The 25,739-nt window shown below is 40.5% G+C and overlaps 1 pseudogene; it reads right to left on the reverse strand.

Annotated features, from left to right (window-relative positions):
- Positions 1–1,036: 1,036 nt before the first annotated feature.
- Positions 1,037–19,769, reverse strand: LOC146368151 (uncharacterized; annotated as a pseudogene).
- Between the last annotated feature and the right edge of the window lie 5,970 nt (positions 19,770–25,739).

Here is a 25,739-nt window from a genome sequence, read left to right on the forward strand (position 1 = left end):
ATATGTAGGCAAGCATATTTCTCTCTCTCTCTTTTTTTTTTATCAAGAAGCAAAGACAAAAAGGGAAAAAAAAGAAACAGGGCAGGGTTTGGTGGTTGAATCATCCGTCCCCACCAATGCCAAAACCAAATCTACGCCCTTGATTGGGAGCCTTGTTTCTTTTTTTTCTTTCTCTCACCCTCTCTCGCTCACCTTTCTCGCTTCACGCCGCACGTGAGTCTTGTGTTTGCACTGAGTTGAGGGGGAAGGAACGCAAACACTGCCTTATGTTTGCGGAGCAGGGGGGAGGAGCGGTACACTCGCAGTAGCACAGGAACAGAGCAGGAGGGAGAGGGAGAGAAAGAGAGCAAGGGACAACAACAAGAGACAACATCATCACATTAGAAAAGTATAGTAATGAAAATGACTGACACCAAGAAAAGAAGCAAAATCTGTAACCATTTAAATTTTATTGACAATAGGCAGAGTGTAGAGTCTGCAGGAAAAGGATATCGACCATGGCTCCAGCAAACATCTGCTGACACTAGAAAGTAATATTAAACACATTCTAACAACAGCTTATCAAGCTTAAACGTGCTGCTGTTTATCCGCTGGTTTCCTCTTTCTGGCGCAAAGTGGACGATAAACAAACAAGAGAGATGGGACTTGCGACAGAAAAGCCGATCAGCTGATCATTGATCAGTTTCAGGATTGAAGTAGCAACAGGAGAGGGAGGGGGGGGAAGAGAAGAAGAGGCAGCTGCGCATGGTAAAGACAGAATAACTCCAGCTTTGTGTCTTTTTTCAGCTGAAGTACGGGAAAAATCGTGTTCCGTTTCCCTTCAATACAATTTTCTTCTGCTTGTCTATGATAACATTGCTTTCAGGGCCTTTGCCCAAGCAAGGAGGAGCTCCTCAGCTGTAATTGGTCCAGCCCAGAGTCGATCATGACCCTTTGCCCAGTCCACCACCTTTAATTGTTTATACCGGTTATTTATTTAAAAAAACAAACAAAACTCCAAAATATCAGCCCATGAAAACAAAAAATCACCATTGGCTCACACCAGGCAAATGCCCGGTACGCCCGATGGCATGCAGTCCAGCTGTAGTTGGGACGGAAATTACGAGAAGTTTGTTTAAGTGTGTATGTATGAACTGGACTATCTGCCTGACAGTATTTGTCAATGCACAACATTTTGCAAATTGTCTGTGAGACGCTAGAGTTAATTCTGATTCATACTGAATTCCTTCCCACATAACTGATTGTATAGAGAAAACAGGCCCTCCACCCTCTGGGACATGGGACTACAGAACCTATAGGTAGAGCCATTATAAAAATTGTCACGGTCCTGGGTCGGTGACCCAGTGTTGAGTTTCTTGTGTCTCAGAGTTTTTGTATTATGATCTTAGTTCTCTTTGTTGCCCCAGTTTATTGTATAGTCTAGTGTCTTAGTTTGGCTTTCTTGTATTCTGTTTAGTTCTCTGAGTATTTAGTAGCTGCCCTCTGTGTCTCTTTGTTGTTGTTCTCTGTGTTTCTTAGTTGCTCTGTCTCCCCTAGTCAAGTCTGCGTCTGTGCTACTTCGTGTTTTACTTTGAAGGTCTGTGTCTCATGTGAGTGTATCCTACTTTGCTTCCTTGTCTTGTCAGTTCTGATTTCTCCCAGCTGTGTCCCCCTTCTGTGTCTCATTCCCCTCATGAGACACAGAAAATTCCCAGTGTATTTAAACCCTGTGTTTCTCTTGAGTCAGTGTTGCGTCATCCCTCAAGCTGTGTGTTTCCTCGTGTGCTTCTCTGACAGGAAGGATAAAGACTTCAATGCATCACTCAAAAGACTAAAACTTTTAAATGTAATAAACTTACAAACTCAAAGTATATTTAGGTGACATTAACATATTAGCAAACCATAATGACAGGGGAGGGCAGGATAAAATTGGATGACAATGAAAGGATGAAAGACGTATGAAAGAACATACACATTTAAAGGAGTGCCCATCTCCCTTAAGATAAGATAAGATAAGATAAGATAAGATAAGATAAGATAAGATAAGATAAGATAAGATAAGATAAGATAAGATAAGACTTTATTGATCCCATAACAGGAAATTTTTGCGTCACCTCAGCTCAGGTACAGATATCAGAAGGAAATACAAAAATACAATAAGTACAATCAATGAAAAAAAGTAAGATAATACACTATATACAATGGTAGCATACACAGTATGTGATTATGGATATGGTTGGAAATATGGAAGACATAAACTATATAGCTTGATATAGCTATTGTACCACTACTATTCCTGTTTATAGACATGTACACACACACATGTACACACTAAATATACATATGTATAGATATACATTACATATATACCTGCACATGTCCATACACATGGAAGGTCCATTATGCATGAAGTGGTGACCGTGGATGTTCACAGTGTCCAGAGACTTATGACATCGTGATTGAGGAGTTATAGAGTCTAACTGCTGTTGGGATGAATGATCTGCGAAAGCGCTCCTTCCTGCAGCGAAGGTGTTTCAGTCTCTGACTAAAGGAGCTGCTCAGCCCACTCACATACTCATGCAGTGGGTGATGTGGGTTGTTCATGATGGATGTCAGCTTTACGAACATGCTCCCCTCACCAACCACCTCCACAGACTCCAGGGGACATCCCAGCACGGAGCTAGACCTCCGCACCAGTTTGTCAATCCTGCTCCTGTCCCTGTCCGTGCTCTTTCGGCTCCAAACCGGCTCTTCAGGTTGTTTTGTTGCTTTAATTAATTTATTATTAACAATAATATAAAATTATGCACAAAAGGAATTACTAATGTACAAAAAAAAGTGGTTTTATTTATATATGTTTATATATAAATATCAGCGGTGGCCCCTAGAGACAAAACATGTACAAACTCCAAAACACATTTCTAGCATGAACTGAACTTCCAAAACAAAGCTACCTAGATAACTTAAATTACACAATTGAAAGCATGAAAGCATATGTGTATTGTTTATGTATTTATACACAAGCATTCATATATAGTCAAATAATTTAAAAAAAATGTTCATTTACCTGTTACTACCACACACCAAATCCGGTCGTTGGTACTTGCTGGCTTGTGTAGCCACTAGGTAACAAAAGCTCAACACTGCCCCTAACATCCTGGAGCACTTATGTTGTCTTTTGTACGTGTTTTGAGTTTTTATGTGCTTCTGAGTTTTTACGTGCTTTGGAGTTTGTACGTGTTTTGGAGTTTGTACGTGCTTCAGAGTTCGTACGTGATTTGAAGTTTGTATGTGCTTTGTCTGTAGGGGCCACTGTAAATATACTTTTATTTATTCACTCCACATAAAATGTAATAAATAAATCATATAATACAAAAATCAACTATTCACATTTCAACTTTTAACTATTTACATTTTCAGCTTTTTCCTTTTACAAATTTAAAGTGAAACAACACAAAACACTGCAAACCACAACACAATTAAATATAAATTATAATATGAAAACAAAAAGAACATGCATATTCTCTGTCATATGGACCTGCATGAATAAACTTTCTGAATCCTTTATCATCTGCAACTGAAAATAGTTGTGGATGATTACTATACCTTTCTAATGTGACGTTGTTGTCCCTGGCTCTTTCTCTGTCTTTCCCTCCTGCTCTGTTCCTGTGCTACTGAGCGTAACTACCGCCCCTCCCCCCTCTGCCCAGCGTAAAGCACAAGGCTCACATGTTGAGTGAAGCGGAAAAAAAGTGCGAGAGAGAGGGTGAGAGAAAGAAAAAAAACAAAAAACCCACGGCTCGCGATAAGGAGCCGGCTCGCATCGTTCACGTCAAAGACCCGGCTCTAAGAGCCATTTCGTTCGCGACCGACCCATCACTACATAGAATGTCCTTAACAGAGTCCTGCAGACTCCGAAGGACCTCAGTCTCCTCAACAGGTGGACTCGACTGTGGCCCTTCTTATACAGGACGTCTGTATTTGTAGTCCACTCCAGTTTATTGTTGAGGTGAACACCCAACAATAAACTGGAGACCACTATCTCAATGTCTTTCCCTTGGATGTTCACCGGTGTTGCCAACAAAGTCACTGATGACCCCCCTGTATTCCTGATCATTCCCGTCTGATACGCATCCAATGATGGCTGTATCATCTGAGAACTTCTGTATTTGGCAATCATCCGAATTATAACAGAAGTCTGAAGTGTAAAGGCTGAACAGGATAGGTGAGAGAACCGTGCCCTGTGGTGCCCCCGTGCTGCAGATTACCACCTCGGACACACAGTCATGGAGCCTCACATACTGTGGTCTGTTGGTAAGGTAGTCGATGGTCCATGCAGTCAGCTGTTTGCCTACTCCGGCTCCTTCCAGCTTCCCTCTCAGTAGTGCAGGTTGGATGGTGTTGAAAGCACTGGAGAAGTCAAAAAACATGATCCTCACAGTGCTCCCCGCCTGCTCTAAGTGAGAGAGGGATCGGTGTACCAGGTAGATGACAGCGTCATCCACCCCAATTCCAGAACGGTAGGCAAACTGCAGGGGGTCCAACACTGAGCCCACCAGTGGCCGAAAGTGGTGCAGGATGAGCCTTTCCATGGTCTTCATCAGATGAGAAGTCAAGGCAACAGGCCTGAAGTGGTTGGGATCCCTGGGGTGTGCGATTTTTGGCACCGGAACCACACAGGAAGTCTTCCACAGTTCAGGAACCCTCTCCAGGCTCAGGCTCAGGTTGAAGATGTACAGGGCCACCTGACAGAGCTTAATCACATTGACCAGATTTTTCAAAATAAGTTAAATAAAAATTAGTGAGGAGAAAGAAGAAACATGGCACAACATTCTTTAAGTTTCTTAACCACATAAAGAAAGTCCACCAAATCATATAGCACTTAAAGTAGCATTATTCAGTAGAGAAAGTGGAAAATCCCAATGCAATGCTTTACACAAGAAGCAAAGTGGTAAGAGAACTTATTTAATATTAAAGTTCTGTGATTCAAACATGCCCTTTCTTTATTGTGCATCTCAACACAGAGCATCATGACTTATCTCAAATCCAAGAGTGGAGAATGAATTAATAGTCTGTCACATTAGCATTAATATAGCATATATATATGCCATGTTTACATAAACATGGCATAAATATTATATGAATCCTGTCAATGCAGCAATTAATATCAATAAATATGTACTTTAAAATGTAACTGACATTTTTAAGTGGGCTACTGGAAAGTACACAAAGCTTCACTGAAAGCATCCAAGAAAGAAATACAATATACATATGAATCATAATAGATTATATCTAAATGCATGTGTCCATTGGTTAATTACATAATCACGTGGAGACAAGGACCTTATAGCACAAGCACTATTCCCAACCTATTATAAGAGTGTGTTGTACAACCAAATCTGAAACCTCTTCCAACCTTAATGTTTAGTTGCTTCAGATTATATAATCAAGCCCTGTAACAAGTTGATATGAAAGCTGAACGCTCTAGAAGAACACATGGATTCATCAACATTCAGTTGCTTTATTTTTTCTGCATTTTCAAGTCCTCAGAGCTTAAGAAGTAATCTACTACACCCACTCCAAATGTCTCAGTATATCAGATAACATCTATTTTATGACAGCATGACATAATCTCATAATACTCATTCCTCAGCCTGATGTCCACCAGCTGGTTCGGGGTTTACCACCATGACATGGTCCACAGCTCAGTGCAGCAGCCTCAGCAATAAAGGTCCTGAACATGGTCCATTCAAACTCAGTTTCCCTCTGAATGCTGTCGAAGCTCTGCCGGAGGTGAGTGTTTAAGATCTCACGGACAAGGGCCGCTGCTAGGTGAATTACTGAATTCACTTAAGAAAACATGTGAGTGAATTAGTGTCAACTAGTGGTAGGACTGAGCTAAAGTGCTATCGTATCTGCCTCTATCTGGTGGAAGGAGGCTGATACTGCAGGTCACCCCACACCCCTGGTCGGAACAGATGGAACTTATATTAGAAGTAATAAATAAAAAATAAAATAAAAAAATTATACATTTATAAACAATTAAGAAATAAAAAAAGGGATCAATTGATTAAAATAAAGATCAGAGCAATGATAAAGAATAAACTAATATTCAGGATTTTCAAAAAAGTAGACAAAGAATTGATAATACTAATAAAAAAAACACTAAAATGAGAACAACCTAAAAGGAAATGCATAAACAAATTGTAATTTAATTAAATTTAACATCCAGACAAAAGAAATAGAAAAGGGGAAAACCCAAGGATTTGAACCAGAAGAGTGGGAGAGAGATTACAATGGCTACTAATATCCCTGCAACATTCAAAGAAGACAACCCAGTGCTGCCTAGCAATATGAGACAGCTCAAGTGTTAGGGCCAAGTGGCCTAAGAGAAAGAGAGCGTGGATCCAAATGCAAGACACATTGCAGAGGCAAGAATTGCTTTTCACTACTTTATTGTGTATTTACAATTATGGCTACGTGGTATCAGTCTAGGAGCTCTGGTTCTGCCGTGTGAGTGATAATGGATATCAGGGTAAAAGGCACTGCAACAGAGGAGAGAAAAGTTAATGATCGGAGGGAAAATCAGAGTGAGTGACCAGGAGAAAACAACTTCTAATCTGTTTTCCAGGAGTAATGGAAACTGGTGGGCAGGAGAAGAAGCAGATGAGATGGTGGAAATCCAGAGGAGCGTGATGCCAGACAGGTCAGTATTCCAGAGAGTGAGATCAGCAGCCAATGGAAGAGGTAAGTAACTCTAAGGTATTGAGGTAAGTGACATGGGCTCGTGGCGTGACCACTTGGAGGGAGAAGAGAGTCAAGTCAAGTCAATTTCAATCATAACATAGAACAGAACTTTTACATGACCTGGTGACAACCACAAGGTAGCTGACAGACTGGCTGAGAACTGGTGGAGACTAGTGATGGCCCGCTTGAAGCTGAAGCTCCGGTGCGTGTGTCAAAAAAATCAACACACTGCTTCAGAAGCACTGTGTCGAAGCTTGACTCGTTTGGCCAGAGTCACGTGATCAGTGACGTTCGAAGCTTCATTTAGAGCCTAACTGCTTCGGTATCTGATTCAATGGTTTATAAGGAAGCGAATCATTCGCGGGATGTGTGGAGTGTTTTGATGGTGACAGCGAACCACTGATCGTTCCACTGAGAGATTTGGAGCCAGCGAGGAATAGCGGAGGTTCTGTTGTGTGGGAGAATTTTGAGTTGATTTTTGTCAATCGGGTGGGTTTTCCGGCTTTGTGTTCTGGCCGTTTGCTTTTGTTTTGTGCGTGTTTATTATATCTGAAAATGGGGGAAAAGGTAAAATGTCAAAAATCTGCTTCCATAATATAAATATCATTAAATAACTTTAGAAAAACTTCCACTTGACTCTTTACATGTAATGTTGTAAAAATATATATTTTATTGTTTAATTACTCTGAAAATGTTAGTCTGCCAAATGTGCAGCAATTTAATTTATTTATTCTCTTCAGCTGATAGTTGAAGTAGTGGGGCCCAGGTAGACTGTATAACTGCATCTCTACCAGTTTCTCTGCACTCCAGCCTCCTCTGTGCCATGTGAAGGGATTTTCCTTAAGGCAGGAGAAATTATCTCCACGAAAAGGAACAGGTTCGGCCATCGCACACTAGAACAAATTCTCTTTTTAAATGAAAATGAAAAAGGGTTACCTTAAATACATCATGTTTTTAATTTGCAAGTTCATAAGCATTTTCCTTTTCCATTTCACAATCAATTCTACCCCCAGGTCAAAAATATGTCTGGGAAAATATAATATTATTTATAAATACACCCGTCTAGCGATTAATTGCATAAGTGCATGGAGGCAAGACCTCAGAGCAGAAGCATACTCTATAATGTGTTGTACATTATTATATGTATATATTATATGTAACGTGGTATTTTTCAATTATTGTATTTACCAACATCAAGAAGTCACAAGCAAAGAAAGACCACACCATGGTGCATATTTAAACAAGGAGAGTTTGCTGGTCAAAACTATTTATTAAATAAATAAAACACTTGAACAATTTGAGTTAAACTGAACACCGACAGCAATTGATTGAATATGATTAGTTCTATTACGGTACTTAAATATTAGACATACTCTTAATTTAAGGATACCCAGTCCATGTTAAGGTATATTGGAACTGGAAGTTGTACACTTATTAAGGAATGATTTAACTGTCCCGTCCCTTCTTATTTGTTTTTTCCTACAAACTTTATAAAGTAAAACATGTTTAACTCAGAAATATAAATGAGGTTGGCTGGTTCTCTCGGTGGCATGCGGGAGTTTGGAGAGGAAGTTTTGTTTCTTTTTCTTTTCCTTTTTGCCTCTCTGTCAGTGACTTTTGCTCGGTTTCACGAGACCAAGTTTTCTTTTTTGATGGATCGTAGGATCGTTTTTGTGGGGGGAGGGAAGGGGGATTTTAGGGGTTGTTTTTTTCCTTTTTTTTTATCATTAATATGCGTGGTTATTGCTTCTGTTGTTTATTTATTTTCTTTTTTTTTTTCATGTTTGTGTCTATATAATGTATCTAAAATTACCTGCATTCCCTTCTATGGAAACATCTGTTTGCTTAATTGCAGTAGCGCACTCCGAGAAATGGTTTCCCACACATCATGTTATAATAGAGGGGGAAAAGAAACTATAACAAAAGAGATTGAGCTGATATGACTGACCTTAAAATAATTTCTTTAAATGTTAAAGGGCTGAATAATGTTGTTAAAAGACAAAAACTTCTTTCATTCTTGAAAAAGGAAAAAACACAAATTGCCTTACTTTCAGAAACTCATTTAAATGATTTGGAACACTCAAAACTAAAAAGAAATTGGGTTGGCCAAGTTTTTTACTCATCATATAACACAAAAAGCAGAGGAGTAGCCATCCTTATCCATAGCAAGTTGCCACTAACCATAGAAAAAGTCATAAAAGATAAGGAAGGACGCTACATTCTTATATCTGGTTTCTTATTTAGAGAATCTGTTTCTATAGGATGTGTTTATGGTCCAAATTCAGAAGATGTCTCTTTTTTTCCCAATCTCTTAACCCATGTTTCAGCCATAGCTTCCCCATATTTGGTGTTGGGAGGTGATTTTAATTGTGCTCCTGATCCTAGGGTTGATAAATCTCCACCAGGGAGTGAATCGTCGCCAAGAAGCATTAGATTGAAAGAGTTCTGTTCTGATCTAGAAATTTTTGATTCCTGGCGAGTAGCTCACCCCACAGATAGGGACTTCACTTTTTTTTCTTGCCCCCACCAGAGTTTCTCAAGAATAGATTTGCTCCTGTCATCCAGGACGGTGTTGGATAGGATGGAAGAGTGCTCAATAAGGTCTTGTCCATTATCTGATCATTCAGTAGTAAGTATAAACATTCACCCACCTTATTTTGAGCCAAATTCCCGCCGATGGAGGATGAATCCTCATTTATTGAGTAACCCCTTATTTATTGAATATATCACTAAAGAGTGGAATGTTTTTATGACCACTAATAAAACGGAAGATGTAAGCCCATCTTTATTGTGGGAAACTGCTAAAGCCTATCTTAGGGGTAGTATTATCTCATATACTATAGCGCAGAAAAAGGCGTCAATGAAAGAACAACTCGATTTAGAGTACATAATACAAAAACTAGAAGTGCAGTTTAAAATCTCCAGGTCCAAAACTATACTTAAGAAGTTAGAAGCAGCCCGCTCAGCTTTAAATCAATTACTGACTAAAAGAGCAAAGGCAGCAATTTTCTTTGCTAAGCATAAATTATATGAATCTGGGAATAAACCTGGCCGTCTCTTAGCAAAAATAGCAAAAGGCAGGACAGATACAAACGTTATACAATCACTGTTTGACAATAAACATGTTAAGCATTATAAAACAATGGATATTAATCGAATTATGAAGCAGTTTTATATACACTTATACTCATCAGAGTGTAGTAATACAGATGGGAAGATGCGGGAATTTCTAGAGAAGGTGCCTGTTGTATCGCTATCAGAAAGTCACAGGAAAGAGTTAAATAACCCTGTGACAGAGGAGGAAGTGCGCCTTGCTATTAACTCCCTTAAAGGAGGAAAAGCACCAGGGCCTGATGGTTTCTGCCCAGAGTTTTATAAAAAACTAAGTCACCTTCTTGTAGGACCATTGACTGATATGTTTTTAGACTCTTTTAAGAATGAACAATTGCCCCCAACACTCAGACAGGCTAATATTTTGTTAATTCTAAAGAAAAATAAATCTCCAGATAGGTGTGAATCATACAGACCGATCAGTCTCATCAATGTCGATGCTAAATTACTCTCCAAGCTATTAGTAAGGAGGCTTGAGGGCATTCTCCCACTGCTCATAAACCCTAATCAAACAGGCTTTATCCAAAATCGTTTCTCATCTACAAATATTAGACGACTATTAAATATTATACAATACTCGAATCAGACAAATCATAAAGCCTATGTTATATCTTTAGATGCCGAAAAGGCATTTGACAGAATCGAGTGGACATATCTATTTAATGTATTAGAGAGATTTTATTGCATGGATTAAAACTATCTACAAATTTCCAGAAGCTTGTGTCATAACTAATGGTATACAATCATCAGCGTTTCCATTGCAAAGAGGTACGAGGCAAGGCTGTCCCCTGTCCCCTCTCCTCTTTGCATTAGCACTTGAACCTCTAGCTGAGGCTATTCGCCAGCACCAAGATGTGCATGGTATAACAGTGGGTGGAACAAATCATAAGATAGCATTGTACGCTGACGATATTCTGCTGTTCTTATCAAAACCAGAACAATCAATACCAGCTATTATGTCTACCATACATGAGTTCAGCTCATTCTCTGGTTACAGAATTAATTTTGGGAAATCAGAAGTTATGCCACTGGGTGATCAGATTAACTCTTTGCCAGATATCTCTAATCCCTTTCAATGGTCCCCCAGCGGCTTTTCATACCTTGGGCTAAACATTCCACCAGTTCTTAAAGATTTATGGAAACTGAACTTATCACCAGTTATAATAAAAATCAAAAAAGATTTAGATAGATGGCAAAAACTGCCGCTTTCTCTTATGGGGCGTGTGAATTTAATCAAAATGAGTATTCTCCCGCGTTTATTATATCCCCTACAAATGCTACCTTTATTGATCACTCAGAAAGTTTCTTGTGATATAGAAAAAGCCTTTTCAAAATTTATCTGGCGTGGCAAGAAACCTAGATTAAGGATTGGAACTATACAACTGCCTATAGATAGGGGAGGCTTAGGCTTACCAAATTTAATTTTTTATAATTGGGCATGTCATAGCCGTGTCTTATGGGAGTGGCTACATGCTTATCTAAATTCTCACTCTCACCTAGACTCTTGGTCCACTTTACCTTATTCCCTTTGGAGCTTAGCTGTCTGTGACAAAAAAACAATATTAAAAATGGGGATTAAGAATAACCCAATCATTTATAATACAATAAGGGTCTGGGGGGAAATGCGTAAAAGGTTGGGTAGAGAAGATTGCACTTCATTCTTGACTCCTTTACTGAGAAACAAAGATTTTGTTCCAGGAATGTCTTGTAGCATGTTCGATAAGTGGCACAAAAAGGGATTAAGGGTAATTGGCGATTTGTATCAAAACAACACACTGATGAACTTTGAGCAATTGCAGTCAAATTTTAATATTCCTAGAGACCACTTTTTTGGCTTTCTCCAGGTTCGTAACTACGTTCATTCTAGAATTCCACAGTCTTCAGAAATAGTTATATATGATGATATTGAGACATTTCTTATTAAGCGAAAAGACAGAACTCATTTTATCTCAGCTTTTTACTCTCTCCTATATACTCTTAGTAGCAACACACTGAGCGCTATTTATAAATGGGAGAGAGATCTTAATAATCAATATACCGAAGAGGAGTGGAAAGGAGCTATTAACATGAGTAGTTCCACTTTTACTTGTAACCGCTTGCGAGAAACCCAATACAAAATCATACATCGCCTTTATATAGCTCCTAATGTCTTGCATAAGATTGCACCTCATATTTCCCATCTTTGTAGTAAATGTCAAAAAGAAACTGGCACTTTTTTTCATTACTTTTGGGAATGTAAATTAATCAAAAGATTTTGGAGCTTCATATCTCAAGAACTAAGTAATATTTTTAACAACCTGATTCAAAGGGACCCCGGGTACTTTCTTCTTGGCCTACCCTCAAAAGAATTAACATTGAATCACTTGCAGCGCAAATTATGTCACAAACTATTGCTGGTAGCTAGGAAATGTATTCTTATTAATTGGGTTAAGGATAAACCTCCCTCTGTGACGTTGTGGTACAGAGAATTATTTAAAATTATTCCTCACGAAAGAACTGCTGCTATTTTAGGAGGAACTGAGGGTCTCTTTCTCAATGTTTGGTCCCCTTTGCTTTCTTATTTGCCAAATGATTTGTCCCAACTGTTGAGGGGGGTGGTTGCGATTAAGATGTTCTCAGTTAAATAGGAAGCAAGTGTAAAGGACAATTCATTCTTGGAGTTTATCTTTTTCTCTTTCTATATCTTAGGGGATATTGAGTGAAAATATGTTTTTTTGTGTGTCTGTGTGGATGTGGGTTTTTTTTTTTGTTTTTTTTTTCCTTTCTTCTTTTCTGTTTGGTTGTTATGTTTTATGCTATTCTTGATAACGGATAAAAATTGTATATCTCAACAAATAAATAAAACACATTTTTTTAACCACCAAAAAATACATGTTCAAAGCAACACAACAGCAGCCCAATATCAGACAGAATTCCACTCAGTAGAGTGGGCAATCATAATGAAGCAGTTGGTTTTATTTTGTGGATTTAAGCTGCTCTTCATATTTTTGGCCACCAGATGTCACCAGAGAGGACTGTGTTGAAAAGCTTCGAGTAATGAACCGTTTTTCAATACAAGCTTCAGTGATTCAGAAAGCTTAATTTGGCCATCACTAGTGGAGACACTGATGTTAAATACACCTCCTGCTGATTGGAGGCAGGTGTGGACTCCAAGCTCCACCCAGGCGGACAATGCAGGACCAGGCCTGAGTGGAAAAACACTGAACACTCACACTGTCACGGCTGGGGCGGCAGTCGTGTGGAGGTGAGGAAGGAGGATCCAAAAGCAGACAGTGGCGGAGGTGCAAGTGGGTTTTATTTACAGAGGTGAATAAGGTGACAAAAACAGGAAGAGCAGAGCGGGGAGTAAACAAACCTAAACTGGGAAAACTAAAGAACTAAACTACACCAAACACTCACAGGAGGAGGAGCAAAATTCACACAGAAAGATGGCAGAGAGACGCAGAATGAATACCGGGTAACACAGAGTAGTGAAGACTGACACGGAGTAACACAGACGACGCGACAGAGAGCACAGGAAAACACAGGGCTTAAATACACGGGGAGTAATCAGGGAATGAGCCACAGGAGGGAGACACAGCTGGGAGAAATAGGCTAACGAGACGGGGGAGTGGTAAAACTGAACACACTGACATGAGACATGAACTTTCAGAATAAAACAGGAAACTAACAGACACAGAGAACCAGACAGGACACAGAACTTGACAGGCGGACTCATAAGTAGACACAATGGCTGTGTCGCAATTCAGGGTCTGCACGCTTGAAGTACGCATTTTAAGTGCGGTTACGTCACCGTCACGCGACGACGGCTGTCCCAATTCGAAGTGTACTCCAAATGCATACTCCAAATGCGCCGTCGATTTCCCCAAATATCAAGCGTGGTCCGGTGCACGCTTCGTCGTCCCATATATCCCACAATTCATAGCGCGGCGGTGGGTGTGGATAATTTTGCCGCAAAATACGGCAGAAGGGAGCGGCCGAAGAGGTTGTTTTTTTTTCCCCAAACTTTATTGAAATTATAAAGCGAACAGTCAGTCATTCCAGTTCAGTTTGTACAGTAGACATACAAGGCAAATAAGAGTAACAATATACAGTACAATGAAATAAGAAGGATAAATACATAAAGGAAAAAAAAAGAAAAAAGAAAAAAAAGGGGGGAATGTGACAGACTTCATAACAACTTTGTACTTGAAAGTTGTGACAGCTCATTCGTTAAACATTTCTGAATGAATTTCAATCAATGATAAACCTTTTGGAAGTTAATTTAAGAGAGTTTAAGTAATATTCAATTTCAATCAAAAACAAATTAAATAATGGGGTTGAGTTTTGAAATTTACATTTATGTATATGGAATTTCCCTAATAAGATGGAGCAGCCGAAGAGTGAACTGTCAAAAGTACTGAATATGACGTCACTTATTTATGTGCGAATGTTTAATAATTAAAGTCAGTCATATATCCACAAACACAACAAGCTGAAAGTCAGTGATATATGTATATGTGTGTATATATATATGTATATATGTGTATATATATATATATATATATGTGTGTGTATATATATATATATCATAATAATCTGACAATACTATAATATTGGCCATATTATATTTACATTACCACAGTGAGATGACTTTAGTCTCATGAACAACATTAACTAATTGTTATTTACTAACTAATCTTAAATGACTGTTCAGCACAGAAATGAAGCCCAACAATCATGTTTTACAGTCCCGTGGTCTCAGCCTCAGATACTCAACTAATCAAAGTGATGTCATGACAAAAATGAATGACCAACAAAACATTTTTCTCCTTCATTTCTGTCAAACAAAGCTGTATGTAACGTGTCTCGCGGTTAGTATCATGGTTGCAACCTGAACAGCGCGACGAAGCGTATACCGTCCCATTTCACAAGCCTCTCACTTCCGCACTTCTCGTACTTATAGTACGCACCGTACGTAGTACGCGTAGTGCAGTGCGCGTACTTCAAGCGTGCGGTCTCTTAATTGGGACACAGCCTAAGACTGTTTACTAATTGCAACCTACACTCTGGATCTGCAGCTGGAATACTTTCTAACACCTGTTTTCCTTGTTTTAGTGACTGTGAGAATTTCACCACGTAACTTTCCTCTGCCCCACACTGCACGGTTCCTGCACTGGATGTTACCCAGTATCGGGTTCCCGAGGTTCCCTCATGGACCCCCTCATGGTTCACGTAGTGATTACCTGCACCTCGTTTCACAGCTAATGTTTGTGACTTTCATAGTGTTGTTATAGTGTATCACAGTAGTACTCTCATTCATAGTGATTCATAGAAGTGTTGAAGTTGTACTTACAGTTTTGTAACAGGAGTCTTCATTTCCACAGTAGTATTTTCATTCACAGTGAAAGATTGAATTGTCTGAGTACAAGATTCCTGGTTTACTTATGCGCTTTAAGTTTACGGTCCTCTTGTTTAGTGCATATTTCTGTTCACTTTGTACGTCTACACATACTCTGTAATAAAAGTTTATTTTACTCCCAGTCTCTGTGCTCCCGAGTGCTGTCTGCATTTGAGTCCATTTTCTCACTTTGGCCCCTCGGCTGTGACACTGTCCTTTTTCTACAAAGGAGAAAAAAGAGAATTACTAATGAACTACAATCTAAGACTGGATGACATGAGAAAAATCCAGCAACATTCCAGAAAAACCGACACCTTCAACATTTTGACGCAGCAACACTGTCATACCTTCGGGTGTCGGTGATTAGCATTTAGCTTTCCTTCCTGCTTTAAGAGCAGATCACCACTGGGTGTTGTATTCAGGGCTTGATTCTGCTTCTCCCCACCTGAAGCTTATTCTACTAACAGGGAAACTTGTAGAGCCCAATTTCAATAGGCTATTCAAAACCGAATAGCTTATTTTAAACTGAAAAAAATGAAATTAAAATCCTGAATTAAAATGACACTAAACTCAAAACAACAATTCTTAATGTTTCATATTCTAATATGAGTCAATATACAAAACAGGACTGAAAGGAAAAGCAGTTTCTGTTTTTTCTCCTTCAGTTTTTCATTTTAAATAATTGCACTTTGGTTTCCTGCAACTGTGAATTTCCTAAAAGTTTTTGTTGTTTTGCTGCATAGCACTAGAATAGCATACAAATGTTGAAGGGTCAAATCCTAGATCAGTGATTCAAATAATATCCCCGTCACTGAACAAATATCATGCTTTATTAGTAAAATATTTAGAAACCCTGTTTCATTTGTTTCTCCTTTGAAGCCAAGGATTGCAATCCTGTGCTTATATCTTAAAAAAGTGAACTTCAATTTTTGACTAAGAAATTACTTGAATTTGTATATTATATCACAGATGAGCTTTTCTACAGTAAATTGTTACACCTCGGCCTAGAGGAAACAGGAGCGCAACACAAAAAACCAAAAACGAAGGAAAGATAACGCCCCTGATCCCAAGGAAAGACCAACGCTGCCACAGGATTGTGCTTTCAGAGCAACCAGATATTTTATTAATTTCAAAAGCTAGTGAGCCTGATGACTATCAGACCCAGGACATGTTTCTTTATATTATTCTATGTTCTATCTGTTCTATATATCCTGTTTATTCTGTTATGTCTCTTGTTTAGGTTTGCCATTTGTTAGGGTTTTGTTCTGTGCCTGCCTGCTCCCACTTCTCTGTGTTCCCTCTGTCTGTCCATGATGTCACTGTGTCTGCTTGTGAGTCTGTCTGTTAAGTTCAGTGTCTTGTCTGGTTTGTTGTGTCTGTAAGTTTCCTGTAATATTCTGAAGGTCTTTGTCTCATGTAAGTGTGGTCAGTTTACGTTTCCCCTGTCTCGTCAGCTCTGATTTCTCCCAGATGTGTTCCCCTCCTGTCTCCCATCCCTTGGTTGCTGCTGTGTGTATTTAAGCCCTGTGTGTTCTCCTGCCTGTTGCTGGTTCGTCTGCATTAATTACCTGTGTCAACCTCTGTTCCTCCCTGCATGTTTCTATGTTCCCCGGGTCTCCAGTCAGCGCTTCAGGTTTGTTTTGTTATTTTTTAAAGTTTAGGTTGTGCTTAGTTTCCTACACACCTCCGCCGTTTCCGTTTGTATCTCCACCTTCTCAATAAAACTCCCCTGCATCTCAGCTGCCAGCATCTTGGGTCCTAGTTAAATTCCACACAGCTCACCCCACGAGCTATGACACCTCCTAAGGAATTGTTGACTGCATTAATTAAGTCAACTGTGATGTTTAATTGGCTAACTTAATCTGAAAATACCATCGCAGATTTGTTTGAACAATCTGTCTTCATGTCACTGATGGTGGTATAGAAAAGTCTTAGACATGCTCTTGGCAGACAGGGGAGGTGTGTGTTCATTCCATTCCATTCACTTATCCTTTTTCAGGGTCGCGGGGGGTGCTGGAGCCTATCCCAGCTGTCATAGGGCGAGAGGCGGGGTACACCGTGGACAGGTCGCCAGTCTGTCGCAGGGTCAAAACACAGGGACAGACAACCATTCGCACTCACATTCACTCGCACATTCACACCTAGTGACAATTTGAAATATCCAATTAACCTATCCCCACAAGTTGCATGTCTTTGGACGGTGGGAGGAAGCCGGAGTACCCGGAGGAAACCCACGCAAACACGGGGAGACAATGCAAACTCCACACAGAAAGGCCTGATGGTGGAATTGAACTCAGGACCTTCTTGCTGTGCGGCAACAGTGCTAACCACCGTGCTGCCCTGTGTGTGTTCAGTGTTTGCTATTATTTGCTCCACTTTTGTTCTGAAACACACAACTGACAATTGATGGAGTACCGTTGAGGACCTGGAAAGTGAGGACGAGAATCAAGGAAGTTAGCATGATGATCCACTTGAATGTGTTGAATCTTTCTGGCCAGTTGATCACCAAAAGGCAGATCAGGATTGTGGGGTCGCAAATTTTAAAGGCTTTTCAGAATTTCTACAGGCTGGAAAGATGTTGATTCAGGATTTTGGAACACAATTTAATCCAAAACACAAAATTTACAGGAGATGAGTGAAGTGTGATGCCAACAGTTTTATTGAACATCCAAGATTAACAAAGATTTAGAAGAAAGAAAAGCCCACTAGGGTGTTCGCCATAAGCACATGCACATGCCAATCAAGATAAATAAAGACGAAGACTTCCGGGACTCTTCTGAGGTCCTTTTACAAAACAACAGCTGGGTATCAACAGGTGCTCACATAACAGTAGTGCAAGCTATGTTAAAAATATAAATAATAAATGACCTAAGTAAATGGGTCACAAACAATACAAGAACTTGAATCAACCGCCTAATTCCCTTTCCATCTACAAAGCACTTCCCATTAATGTCAATCCAGTATATAAATTTATTAAAAAAAACAAAATCCCAACAGGAGTTCTGGCAGTGTGCAAGTTAGCGAACAGTGCACAGTTAGTAAACTTTCTTATGCTTTAAACACCTTCAAACTGTGAACTTCAGAGAAAAAACTGGTTTCAATAAAGGCTACCGCATGTACACGGGTAGTTTTTTTTAAACTGATATTTCCAAGTGTGATTCTGAGAAATAGTTCTTTTATTTAATGAAGAAACCTTCAGTAAAGACAAAGCCCATAAACAATAAAAAATGACGTTAGAAAAAGGTGATAAAGGTGCACACATTTTATGTTGCGAGACGAACAGTTTTTCTTGTCCATGTGTGAAAAGAGAAACTGAGCTTCCGAAAACCTTTCAAAATCAAGGTTTTTTTTTTCAAATGTTCATTTTTAAATGATCCAGACACAGTTTATGTGTTCTACCATCAACATTTTCTAAGAATGAAACTTAGCATGTAGCATGGTTTCCTAAATCATTTTCAACTGTACTAAAGTAGTAAAATGTTTACCACACGTGCTACAAGAATGTAGCTTATCACCTGTGTGAGTTTGCAAGTGTGTTTTCAAATTTGATTTTACATGAAATCTTTTCCCACAGGTGGTACAAGAATGTGGCTTCTCACCTGTGTGAATTTGCATGTGTCTTTAAGTGACTCTTCCTAGTAAATCTTTTCCCACAGATGCTGCAAGAATGTGGCTTCTCACCTGTGTGAACTCGCATGTGTGCTTTCAAATTTGATTTAAGAAGAAATCTTTTCCCACAGGTGGTACAACAATGTGGCTTCTCACCTGTGTGAAGTTGCATGTGACTCTTCAACTGTCCCTTATCGCTAAATCTTTTCCCACAGGTGCTACAACAATGTGGCTTCTCACCTGTGTGAATTTGCATGTGTCTCTTCAAATGGCCCTTCAGAGTAAATCTTTTCCCACAGGTGCTACAAGAATGTGGCTTCTCATCTGTGTGAATTTGCATGTGTCTTTTGAAATTTGATTTTGCACGAAATCTTTTCCCACAGATACTACAGCAATGTGGCTTTTCACCTGTGTGAATTTGCATGTGTCTCGTCAACTGACCCGTCTGAGTAAATCTTTTCCCACAGGTGATACAAGAGTGTGGCTTCTCACCTGTGTGAATTTGCATGTGTCTTGTCAACTGACCCGTCTGAGTAAATCTTTTCCCACAGGTGATACAAGAGTGTGGCTTCTCACCTGTGTGAATTTGCATGTGTGTACTCAAATTCGATTTTACGTGAAATTTTTTCCCACAGGTACTACAGCAATATGGCTTCTCACCTGTGTGAACTCGCATGTGTGCTTTCAAATTCGATTTTACAGAAAATCTTTTCCCACAGGTGCTACAGCAATGTGGCTTCTCACCTGTGTGAATTTGCATGTGTGTACTCAAATTCGATTTTACGTGAAATTTTTTCCCACAGGTACTACAGCAATATGGCTTCTCACCTGTGTGAACTCGCATGTGTGCTTTCAAATTCGATTTTACAGAAAATCTTTTCCCACAGGTGCTACAGCAATGTGGCTTCTCACCTGTGTGAATTTGCATGTGTCTCTTCAAGTGAGCCTTCGTAGTAAATCTTATCCCACGGGTGCTATAAGAATGTGGCTTCTCACCTGTGTGAATTCGAATGTGTTTAGTCAAGTCTGACGTCCCAATAAATCTTTTCCCACAGGTTCTACATAACAGACACCCTGTCTACTTTTGAGATTAGGCTTAGGTCAGTACTGTTGGGGCAGTTAGCATTCTTTGTATGTTTTACTGTCTGATGGCCTCTTGTTGGTTTACATTATGGTTAACACTAGAAATACTGACTTTTTTTTTCTGGTGCAAGTCCCTGCCACTAGATTTACTAACCCCGCGCAAATTTGCGTAAATTCCATGAACCTTACACCTACTAGCACCCCAATATATATATATATATATATATATATATATATATATTAGGGGTGCAACAATACATGTATCGGTATTGAACGATTCGATACAGTGCTTTCAGTTCGGTATGCATATGTATTGAACAACACAAATTTTTAAATTTATTTTATCAACTTTTCTTCTGACAATGCTGTCTGTGTTGAGCGCTCAGTGGATCGGCGTTCGACTACTCCGCCTAGGCTGCACTGTCGAGTACAGCGCCAATGAGCGCAGTGCAAGCTAGTGAGACAGAAGCTAAGCTCGTTGCAACATGGCAACTGCCTTAACGCTACCCGAAATTGAACCTCCCCCACCCTCATTCAGATCTGGCGTTTGGAACTATTTTGGTTTTCATGTGAAGTATGACCCTGATGGTAAGCACGTCATGGACAAAAGTAAAACAGTATGTCGGATGTGCCACGCAATGCTCAATTACATGGGTGGGAACTAGTGCGTTAGCGCAGTTTGCTCGTTAACGTGTTGACGCCGTCCAGCCCCACGCACGGGGCGATCCGCGGTAGCTTGTTAACGGAGATTTGCCATGTTGTGGCGTTAACGTCATTTCAGATTAACGCTGACAGCACTAGTGGGAACACAACGAATATGACTGCACATTTACTCCGACATCATCCTAGTGCAAAGACAAGTGGAAGCAGACAAAAACAACAAGCACGCATGCTACAAACTTTACCCGAGTCATTTAGACAGCCGTTAGCACATGATTCTCCTTATGGGGACCTGATATGTTTAATATGCTGCTGAGAGTATACCCCAGAAGAAGCGTATAGTATAGCTTTTATTTTGGAAAGAGCCATTTCTCTGTAATAAACTCTCTGTTAGCTATCTTAGCTGTTCCCAGGACTGCACTCCTCTGGACAGAGATCTCCGATGTTATTCCCGGGATCTGCTGGAGCCACTCGCCTAGTTGGGAGTCACCGCACCTAGTGCTCCGATTACCACGGGGACCACCGTTACCTTCACCCTCCACATCCTCTCGAGCTCTTCTCTGAGCCCTTGGTATTTCTCCAGCTTCTTGTGTTCCTTCTTCCTGATATTGCTGTCATTCGGAACTGCTACATCGATCACTACGGCGGTCTTTTTCTGTTTGTCTACCACCACTATGTCTGGTTGGTTAGCCACCACCATTTTATCCGTCTGTATCTGGAAGTCCCACAGGATCTTAGCTCGGTCATTCTCCACCACCCTTGGGGGCATCTCCCATTTTGACCTTGGGACTTCCAGGTTATACTCAGCACAGATGTTCCTGTACACTATGCCGGCCACTTGGTTATGGCGTTCCAGCCTGCACCTGGGGTCTTGCCTGGTGTGATAGACCCCAGCCTCTATGGATCTTGTACTCAGAGCTTGTTCTTGTGCTGCCATGATTAGTGCCTCTGTGCTGTCTTTTAGTCCAGCTTTGTCCAGCCACTGGTAGGATTTCTGGATATCAGCCACCGCCTCTATCTGCCGGTGGTACATACCGTGCAGGGGCCTGTCCTTCCATGATGGTTCCTCGTCTCCCTCCTCTTTCTTGGGTTTCTGCTGCCTGAGGTATTCACTGAGCACTCGGTCAGTTGGGGCCATCTTCCCAATGTATTCTTGGATGTTCGTTGTCTCATCCTGGACTGTGGTGCTGACACTCACCAGTCCCCGGCCCCCTTCCTTCCGCTTAGCGTACAGCCTCAGGGTGCTGGACTTGGGGTGAAACCCTCCATGCATGGTAAGGAGCTTTCTTGTCTTTATGTCAGTGGCTTCTATCTCCTCCTTTGGCCAGCCTATTACCCCAGCAGGGTACCTGATCATGGGGAGGGCGTACGTGTTGATGGCCCGGATCTTGTTCTTACCGTTCAGCTGACTCCTCAGGACTTGCCTGACCCTCTGCAGGTACTTGGTGGTTGCAGCCTTTCTAGCGGCCTCTTCATGGTTCCCATTCGCCTGCGGGATCCCCAGGTACTTGTAACTGTCCTCTATGTCTGCAATGTTGCCTTCTGGTAGTTCAATCCCCTCAGTTCTGACTACCTTCCCTCTCTTCGTTACCATTCGACTACACTTTTCCAGTCCGAACGACATTCCAATGTCATTGCTGTATAGCCTGGTAGTGTGGATCAGTGAATCGATGTCTCGTTCACTCTTGGCATACAGCTTGATGTCATCCATGTACAGGAGGTGGCTGACAACTGCTCCGTTCCGTAGTCGGTATCCGTAGCCAGTATCCGTAGCCAGTCTTGTTAATGATCTCACTGAGGGGGTTCAGGCCTATGCAGAACAGCAGTGGGGACAGAGCATCTCCTTGGTAGATCCCGCACTTGATGGTGACTTGTGCTATGGGCTTGGAGTTGGCCTCTAGTGTTGTACGCCACATCCCCATTGAGTTCCTGATGAAGGCTCTTAGGGTCCTGTTGATCTTGTACAATTCTAAGCATTCCAGGATCCAGCTGTGGGGCATTGAGTCATAGGCCTTCTTGTAATCAATCCAGGCAGTGCACAGGTTGTGCATCTCACTGATCACTGCTGCCGTATTGTAGATCAGTTTGTTAGTGTCGGTAATCGTGGTTGTAGGTATCGTCCGTAGTGCTGCATTAACATCATCTAGCAGACCTTCTGAGGGTACTTCACGTAATCTTGGTAACCGGCTACGGGGGATCCAGGTTTCAAGCTTGGCCTGAACAGCGCGACGAAGGCTAGACGTCTCATTTCACAAGCCTCTCACTTCCGCACTTCTCGTACTTATAGTACGCACCGTACGTAGTACGCGTAGTACGCGTAGTGCGCGTACTTCAAGCGTGCAGACCCTGAATTGGGACACAGCCATAGACCATGCCATGGTCCACCTAGGGTGAGCAGGTGTCTGACTTTATGTGGGACTACACAGCGCTCAGTCCTTGTTTCCCTGTGCCACACACACATTGAGCCAATGTCCAGTTTTTTTATTGACTCTAGTTTCTGTCGATCGGTAGGCCCACAAAAAAACCCTGTACAGGAAGTAGATTTCATCTCTCTGATAAAAGGAGTTCTAATCCCTGATCCTATGAGTCTGACCCAGTAGATAATATTTATATGATCATATTTATGCCTTTGTTGTTTCACAAAGGGTTAAAAACATTCACAGGTTGGACTGTGGTTCTCCTTTTAGCGTCTCTGCTGGAATTTGAACTGTGAACCTCTTAGATCCAAACTTCTGAACTGCTCATCTCACAGAGGACAAAAGGGAAGAACCCCGAATCTCTTCTTCACCTCACTTTTATACCTGCTCACCCTTTCTCCCCCCCTTCCCTCACTGGACGCCACATCTTCATACTTGGGCCAATCAGGTTGTTGACATTTGATCATCTGATGTCCACCCACACCTCATCTCTCTCTCTCTGATTTACAAGATTTAACACAAAGTTTAAACTTTAAAATCACTTCATTACATTTTCTTTGTTATTCTTAACACAGAAAATTCACATTCAAAAACTTAACACAGAATAAAACAGAGTAGCCCAGTAGTGGGACATGGTTCCAGCAACTCTGATGGTGACGGCCCGTTTGAAGCTGAAGCTCCGGCACATGTGTCAAAAAATCAACACACTGCTTCAGAAACGCTGTGCTGAGGCTTGGTTTAGAAATATGATATACACATAATTATAATGATATAACTTATAGTATATTATATATAAACGTACCAGTCTGCTTGTTAATTACATAATCAGGTGGAGGCAGTGACCTCACAACCTCCTATTAGCTTTAAGTTAAGGTTACTTTATTTATACCCACAGGTAAATTTGCTTTACAGAACAATGATAGCATTTGGCCTCCCTTCACAAACACACACACCTAATGAAACCTGACAAAACACATATTTAGTAATTAAACAAAATGAATCAAATCAAAAACAATTCTTATTGAGTTCAGTGACAGCAGCAGGGACAAAGCTGTTTTTATAATGCTTTGTCCTGCATCTTGGAACTAGAAACCTCCGTCCTGAAGAAAGAAGCTAAATCCACCCCGTAGAGGATGGGAACCATTTTTAAGGATTGATTAAGCCATCTGTGGTACCTGTTTAGAGTACAGGGAGTCTAAACAGGCCTGTGACTCATCTATCAGACGACTGGACCATCTCACTAACTAATTCAGTGAATTTGTCTCTGTGACAGAGGTCTGACTGAACCATGCCACCAAACAAAAAGATAAAACAGACTCAATAAAAGAACAAGAAAACAAAGTTAAAATCTTTCGGTCGATGTGGAAATGAGCAAGTTTCCTGAGGCAGTAAAGGCACTGGTGACCCTTTTTACAGACCGATTTGCAATAAAAGTTCAGTTTTTCATTGATTATGGTCCCAAGATATTTATATGATTGCACTTGCTCTATTTTCTGACCTTTAATTAAAGTGACTCTGTGCCCATTTTGTTGTTTCCTAAAATCAATAACCATATCTTTTGTTTTAGATATGTTCAATTGGAGATAAGACTCCTCCCACCACTGAACAAAGTCATCAATGATTGGACCGTGGTGAGTTTCACCCTCTTTCAGTAAGCTGACAATAACAAAGTCATCTGTAAATTTAATGATGGCCCTGTTTTCATATCTGCTCTGACACATGTTTGTAAAGAGAATGAATAATAAGGGCGATAAGAGACACCCTGGAGGAGAACCTGTGGAGGAGAACACTGGGTCAGACAGAACCCCATTTATTCTCACTCTTTGTGACCTGTCAGTTAAAAGATCTAAAATCCAGCAAAACAGTTTTTTCCTGATTTCAAACTCTTCTAAAAGTCTTTTAATTAAAATATGGAGCTGTATTGTATTAAAAGCTGAAGAAAAATCAATGAAAAGAAGTCTTGCAAAAGTCCCTTTACTCTCTACATGTTTAAGAATCAGATTTAGTAGAGTCAAAAGCGCGTCCTGCACTCCTCTGTTGGGCCTGTACGCAAATTGCATTGGATCCAGCTGATATTCAATCTCTTCCATAATCACATTTCTGATGATTTTTTCAAAGACTTTCATGACAACTCAGGTGAGGCAACAGGCCTGAAGTCATTCAGGACGTTTGGACGACTAGATTTAGGGACATGAACGACGACAGCTTCCTTCCAAAGCGAGGGCACATTTTGTATTTGAAAGGATTTATTAAAAATAACCTGAAATTTAGGACTGAGTTCTTTAGCACAAGATTTAATTAGGCGGCACTAATGTTATCAGGGCCCTGGCTCTTGTTCACATTAACTGTATGAAAGGCCTTTTGGACATCGCTGAGTTCGGTGATGAAGTGTTGAGTATCTTTCAGTTTCTGTTTCAGTTCAGAAGAACTAAAATGAGCATAAAGCATATTCAAATCTCTGTCTGACTTAAAACCGTCTACAATGATCTGACTGCTTCTCTGGGGATTTTGAAACCCTGATATGGTTTTCATACAAGTCCAGGCAGACCCAAAATTTTTTGCAGCAAATTTGCTTTCAAGAAGGTTTTTGTAGATCTGTTTTGCTTTCAAGAGCTCGATTTTCAAGTCTTTGGTGACTGCCTGAAAGTCAGTAACAGCCCCCTCTTTAAAAGCCTGTCTCTTTTTCCTTAAACAGGATTTGATGCATTTGGTGACCCATGGCTTATTGTTAGGGTACACTTTAGCACGCTTAA

The sequence above is a fragment of the Perissodus microlepis genome, chromosome 18 (assembly GCF_051167445.1).
Source record: "Perissodus microlepis isolate ML-2025 ecotype Zambia chromosome 18, ASM5116744v1, whole genome shotgun sequence".
Classification (NCBI taxonomy): Eukaryota; Metazoa; Chordata; class Actinopteri; order Cichliformes; family Cichlidae; genus Perissodus; species Perissodus microlepis.